At 42.0% G+C, this 7,092-nt stretch overlaps 1 non-coding gene across 1 annotated transcript; it reads right to left on the reverse strand.

Moving 5' to 3' along the window:
• Positions 1–650: 650 nt before the first annotated feature.
• On the reverse strand, positions 651–757 carry LOC118482482. The gene has a single exon (XR_004868517.1). It is a non-coding gene; the product is annotated as a small nucleolar RNA R71 (small nucleolar RNA).
• Positions 758–7,092: the final 6,335 nt, after the last annotated feature.

Below are 7,092 nucleotides of genomic sequence, written 5' to 3' on the forward strand. Positions count from 1 at the left end.
GTGTCCAACTCTCCAGTAACTGGGATCTGGAAAACAATCACTGTAACTCCGACCACGGGTCGTGTTCACTGAGCACGGGGCCGTGGTGAACCTTCTGACCAGCATTCTTTTCTGTTTTTATTGCAGGACTTGGAACCAGACGCCATCCTACATGGTGTACGAGCTCCAGTTCTAATAAGGACATAAAAGAACCTCTAGAAGAACCCGAACGCTTTCTCAGAAAAAGACTAAAAGCCAAAAACCAAGAGAAAGTTTCAGAGAATCCACCTCCAATGGCGGACCAACGTACCCTCATGGATTATCTGCGACCCACCGTAGGTAACCTAGGCGCCGCTATCAATGCACCGAATGTTGAAGCCAATAACTTCAAACTTCGGCCGCATTTGATACAAATGCTGCAAAACTCCGCAACCTTCCATGGGCTTGCGGATGAGGATCCCCATCTATATATTACTAATTTTTTAGAAATATGTGATACCTTTCGGATCAATGGAGCATCAAATGACGTCATCCGCCTTCGAATGTTTCCTTTCTCGCTAAAAGACCGAGCAAAAGCTTGGCTCAACGCCCTCCCAGCTGGATCCGTAAACACCTGGGATGAACTAGCCCAAAAATTTCTATATAAGTATTTCCCTCCCGCTAAAACGGCTAAATTAATGACTGAAATTAATACATATTCACAAGAGGACGGGGAATCCTTATATGAAACTTGGGAAAGGTTCAAGGAACTATTGCGAAAGTGTCCACATCATGGCCATGCGATATGGCAACAAGTATCCACTTTCTATAATGGGTTGTTGCCACACACAAGGAAGACACTTGACTCTAGCTCCGGGGGACTTTTAGGTAATCGCTGCCCGCATGAAATATATAACCAAATTGAGGAAATTGCTCAAACCAATTTTCAGTGGCACACCCCCCGAGGCAATAAATCTATTGCCCCGGGCGCCCATAAGGTTGATGAAAGCACTTCTTTACAAGCCCAAATCGAGGCCCTTTCTTCTAAAATAAAAAAAATTGGAAATGGCGAAAACAGTCTCGGTTATGGCTTGTGAGGGTGTGTTGGGCCACATGAAAATTGGAGTTGTATGAAAGAAACAGACGATCAACAAGAGTCGGTAAGCTACATTGATAACAGACCTAGGCCGTCGGGTCCTCTAACGGGCACTTACAACCAAGGATGGCGAAACCACCCTAACCTTGGTTGGAGAGAGCCCGGCAATAGTAGTAACCAACAAACCCAACGAACAAACTTTCAACAACCAAGAAATGAGTCACAAAATTTCGCTCAACAACAAGGTGGACGAGAAAGGCTTGAAGATACTGTATCTCGCCTCATCTCCGACACTGAAAAGAAAAACTCGGAAAGATTTCTACAATTAGAATCAAATTTTAGAAATCAACAAGCTAGTATTCAAAACATAGAAAAACAATTAAATCAACTAGCTCAAATTTTTTCCGAGAGACCCCAAGGTGCATTACCAAGCAATACCGAAACAAACCCAAAAGCGCAAGTTCATCTCATCACGTTGCGAAACCGCACCGTGGGGCCTGCGGAAGCGCCACTGTCGACAGAAGAGACTATACCCCCGCCTCTGCAGGAGAAGAACTCCCCTCCATCATCAGAGCCTACCAAGGCTCCTCGAGTTCCGTACCCCGGTAGGTTAATTCGTCAAAAGACCAATGAGCAATTCGCAAAATCTCGAAAGTTTATTAAAACAATTGGATGTCAATATTCCTTTTATTGATGTCTTAACCCAAATGACCAAATACTCTAAGTTCATGAGGGACTTCCTCACTCATAAAAAGAAAATTGAAACTTTGCAATTAGTTAACTTAGGCGAAGAATGCTCTGCCCTTGTACTCAACAAACTTCCCCAAAAGAAAATCGATCCTGGAAGCTTCACAATTCCCTGCTCAATCGGGGACTCCCCCGTTCGTAATGCACTAGCCGACCTTGGGGCTAGCATTAACCTCATGCCCTAATCAATGTTTAAAAGACTCGGCCTAGGAACAACGAGTCCTACAAAAATGAGCATACAACTTGCTGATTGATCCGTCAAATTCCCGCAAGGTGTCATCGAAAATGTCCTAGTAAAGGTAAACAAATTCGTCTATCCGGCCGATTTTGTCATACTCGATATGGAAGAAGACACCGAGGTCCCCCTCATACTAGGGAGACCATTTCTCGCCACCGCACAAGCAGTGGTAGATATGAATGACGGAACGCTCACCTTAAGGTACGAGGATGATGAAGTAAAATTCGGGGTTGGGAAGAGAATAGAGGATGACGACCCAGTCAACTACATGAAGGTTATTGATTTGAGTTTGGATGCTGCTCTCCGACGGTGCAACATGGGATGCCAAACATCCCACTCAGAAAATATATAACCTCACATTGGGTCTAGCCAAGGACCCTTATAAACGTGGCGCACCACGGAGGCATTCCGCGGAACTATCCTTAGTTTAGTTTAACCTTTTAGTTTTAATTTGCAGGAATAAAACACACTCATGGTGGTAAAGGATGAAAAGGGAAACGAGAAACATGGCCCCATGCACAAGAACAAGGCAACCCGACATCAATCTCTCCAATACAGAAGGTTCAACACGGGCCGTGTCCAACCAACACGGCCCCGTGCTGAACCCCCTGCAGAAAAATGCCCAGTTCAGGTAACTGGACACGGGTCGTGCTCACCAGACACGCCCCCGTCTCCAGGCTTCTGTTTCTTTTCTTTAATTTTCGTTACTGGCACCTGAACACGGGGTCGTGTCCGGTCCCCACGGGGTCGTGTGCAGACCGCCAGTAACATAAATCTTTGCTTTTAACACCATATTACACATCTAATCAACCTAAAAATTTATTTTTGGGACACATTGAGGACAATGTGTAATTTAAGTGTGGGGGGATGCTAAAACCTTGAAATTTTGCAAGTCCTAATAACAAGGCTTACACAAAACTCTATTGGAACCGCTAAACATCCCAAATTTTTTCAAAAAAAAATTTTCATTTTTTTTACTTGTCTAAAGTTTAAGTTAGGAATCCTAAGATTAATAAGGTTATATTTTTACAAATTTACAACCGAGAGCGTCGTGATAAAATGAACCAACATAAGAAAATTATGAAACGGCATGACAAGCTTAGTTAAAATTTGATTATATATACTTGATCACATAGAAAAACCCATTCCCACAAAAAAGTGAGTTTTTGAGCCTTTATTGAGCATACAAATTTACATCTTTAGACTAAATGCTCATTTTTCGTTTCTTGTGTGAATAGCCGCTTGGTTCTTACGACTCTAGAACTTACCACGACGATTCATTCCCGGTCCTTACCAACTTAAACCCAAGTAAGTAAATGATGGAGGCATTAGGACTAACCCTTTTTTCTTTCTACACCATTATTTTTCATTTTTTTACCACCTACCCAAAAATCCCCCTAGTTAACCCCTTTCAGCCTAAACCTTTCATTTCTTTACCCTAAAACCCTTTTACCCACCAAAAACCCTTTTTATTTTTACCATTTATTTTAGTAACAAGCTCGGTTTTCGTGTGACAAAAAAAATGATGATGAAGTTAGAAATAAACAAACAAAGCTCTTGAAACAAAAGCTTGTTTGAAGAAATACTTCGAAATAAAAAGTCACTAAAACAAAGTGTTTTACGAAAACCGACGCTTTTTACGCCTTTCGCCCTTTTCTACTAACCCATTCACCCACCTTTAGCCCAAACCTTTACCCAAAAAAGTCCTTTTGATATTTACAAAGGTAACAAGTTAAAAAGGAGGAGGATTGATTGCTTGGCAAGCTTATGGTAGGAATAAGTTCCATGCCGCTCTCGAGTGATTCACTAAAAATAGACCTTCGGCCGAGTGTCAGTGATTTCTCCCGTGAGGTATGTGAACTTGTATATAAATGGAATTTTAAAAAGGTATGTTATGCCCAAATAAGTAATTTCTCCTATGAAACGTTCTAAACAAATCATAACGAATAGGATTGTAAATAAATAAAAATCAAACCAAAAAGATCTTGGATTCTATGAGAAGCCAAAACCTTCTCTTCTACCCATTCCATTTGGGAGTGTAAGCCGCATATTAAAGAGTTTTTTCTTGAGGACAAGCAAAAGTTCAAGTGTGGGGGTATTTGATGTGTGTAAAATGCAACATATAAATTACATCAAATGAGGCATAAAACTAACCCTTTTTAAGTACTAATGTTGGAAAAAGAGTGTTTTTGTCTTCCTTTTGTATTTTCAGGATTAAATTAGCTCAAATTCACAAAAGAAGCAAAAAGACAGCTAAATCTAACATAAATACAAGAAAAGGAACATAAGTGGATTGCCCGACCCCTCAACAGCATCCTCCCAAGCAAAATAGAGAAGGCAGAAGACTGAACACGCCCCGTGCTCAGCCAGCACAGGGTCGTGCCCAAGAATCAGCAGAAAAGACAAACCTATAGAAGCTTCTATTGCCCACCACGGGGCCGTGTCCAGTGGACATGGGGGCGTGGCGAAAGTACAGCAGGCGCATTAATTGTAATTGCGAATTACAATTAATGAAGAGAGAGAGTGTCAGACAGGCACGGGGGCGTGTCCAGCGGACACGGGGCCGTGCCTAGCCTTCTGTTCAGCCTATAAATAGGAGTGCTTGGCTTCATTGCAACTCATCCCTTGGCACACCACCACTTTCACACTTCATCCACCACCCACCAGCACCATAACACCACCATCCACCACCATCATCCATTGTCCATCATAGAGTGTGTGAGTCGTCTCGGGATCCAAGATTGATCGTAAGAGTTCTTGACAATCAAGGCCATGTTTGCCTAAGTCTCTTACATCACTTGGTGAAGACAAGTGTTTAGTATAATACTTTTTATTTTTAATCTTATGCACTTTTTATTTGGTTTTGTATTAATGACTTTAATAACTAGTTGCTTATGTTGAAGGTGATCTTTCCTTATCGTTTGTCCGTGGTGTCTTAGCATTATTTTACTGTCTATATAAAATAAAAGATTTTCACCATTCATATCTCCACGGTCTATATGGAGGTACGTTGGCTACCTAGTCGGGGGTTAAGGGAACGGTTTGGTAAGGGTCTTGCCCTTGTTCAGCGTTTAGAGGTCCTGCAAGGGACCTGGGTCAAATTTAGTAGGATCTCCTTCAATGCCCATAGGTATTTGATGGCGGGGATCCAAACTCTTTGACCCCCTCATAGGTTAACTACTATTAATACAATAACCCGGCTATTTAGGACTGTATCCCTGCTGACTCAGACTACTTAGCCGAGGGTAACGTCACCGCCAAAAGCGGGGCCTACCATAATTTGCATTAATAGCTTAATTCATTATCTTCCAATAATCCAACCCTTTAGGATTGTATCCTTGCTGACTCAAACTACTGGGTTGAGGGTAACGTCGCCTTCAAAAGAGGGGCCTACTACAATAACTAAGATAATCTCTTAAACAAGTGCAAAAGTGCGAAAATAATCAAAGGACACGAGTCGGATCCAAGTGATTCATCTTGTCTATCTGTTTTTATTTTATTTTTATTTTTCAGCATTTAGTTAGTTTTTATTTTCTTAGTTTAAAACTCTTTTCTAACATTTTGATTTGATTAGACGTTGAGGATAAACTGGTACTAAAAGCTCTTGTGTCCTTGGACGACCTCGGTATCTTACCAACACTATACTACGTCCACGATGGGTGCATTTTCCCATATGTGTGTTTAGTGTTAGTAAATATCGTGTTTTATAAATTTAAAACTTGGCTAAAAGCATAAAAAGGGCTTAAAATATACATCTAAAATATATACACGCTAACACGCATCAAGAGTTACAGGAGTTGTCGAATCAACTGTAAGAGCTGTTGGATAGGGGTTTTATCCGACCTAGTTCTTCGCCTTGGGGAGCCCAGTACTGTTTGGGAAGAAGAAGGATGAGTCCTTTCGGATGTGCATAGATTATCGTGAGCTCAACAAGGTGACAATCAAAAATCGCTACCCTTTACCACGCATTGACGACTTGTTCGACCAGTTACAAGGGTCAAGTTTTTATTCCAAGATCGACTTAAAGTCGGGTTATCATTAGGTACGAGTCCGCGAGGAGGATGTACCCAGAATGGGTTTTCGAACGCGGTATGGTCACTACGAGGTTTTGGTTATGCCGTTTGGGATGACTAACGCACCAGCGGTCTTCATGGATCTCATGAACCGCGTGTGCAAACATTATCTCGACGACTTTGTTATTGTTTTCATCGACGACATCTTGATCTACTCCAAGAGCGAGGAGGACCATGAGCGACATCTACGTCTTATCTGGAGCTCCTGAGGAAAGAGCTACTTTACGCGAAGTTTTCTAAGTGTGATTTCTGGATTCGAGACGTACACTTTCTTGGGCATATTGTTAACGAAAAGGGGATACACGTGGATCCTGCTAAGATTGATGCTATTAGAAATTGGGCGGCACCGAAGAATCCTTCGGATGTGCGATAATTTCTTGGTCTTGCAGGGTACTATCATCGGTTTATTCAGGATTTCTCGAAGATTAATCAACCTCTCACTTCCTTGACACAGAAGAACGTAGTGTATTCTTGGGGAACGAAGTAGGAGGATGCTTTCTAGCTTTTGAAGCAGAAACTATGTAGCGCGCCGATTTTGTCTCTACCTGAGGGTACTGAGGATTTTGTGGTTTATTGTGATGCATCGATTCAGGGTCTCGGTTGCGTGTTGATGCAGCGCGACAAAGTGATAGCATATGCTTCTCGACAGTTGAAGGTGCACGAGAAAAATTATACGACTCATGACTTGGAGTTAGGAGTTGTGGTTTTCGCGTTGAAGATCTGGAGGCACTATCTGTACGGTACCAAATGCACCATCTACACCGATCACAGAAGCCTTCAGCATATCTACAACCAGAAAGAATTGAATATGCGGCAACGGCGTTGGATAGAGCTTTTGAACGATTATGATTGTGCTATCAAGTATCATCTGGATAAAGCTAATGTGGTAGCTGATGCACTTAGCCGAAAAGAGACGAAGCCTAAACGTGTTCGCGCATTACAACTCACTGTTCATTCTAACCTTCCTGATAAGATTCGTA

Source organism: Helianthus annuus, chromosome 9, assembly GCF_002127325.2.
Source record: "Helianthus annuus cultivar XRQ/B chromosome 9, HanXRQr2.0-SUNRISE, whole genome shotgun sequence".
In the NCBI taxonomy this organism is placed as follows: Eukaryota; Viridiplantae; Streptophyta; class Magnoliopsida; order Asterales; family Asteraceae; genus Helianthus; species Helianthus annuus.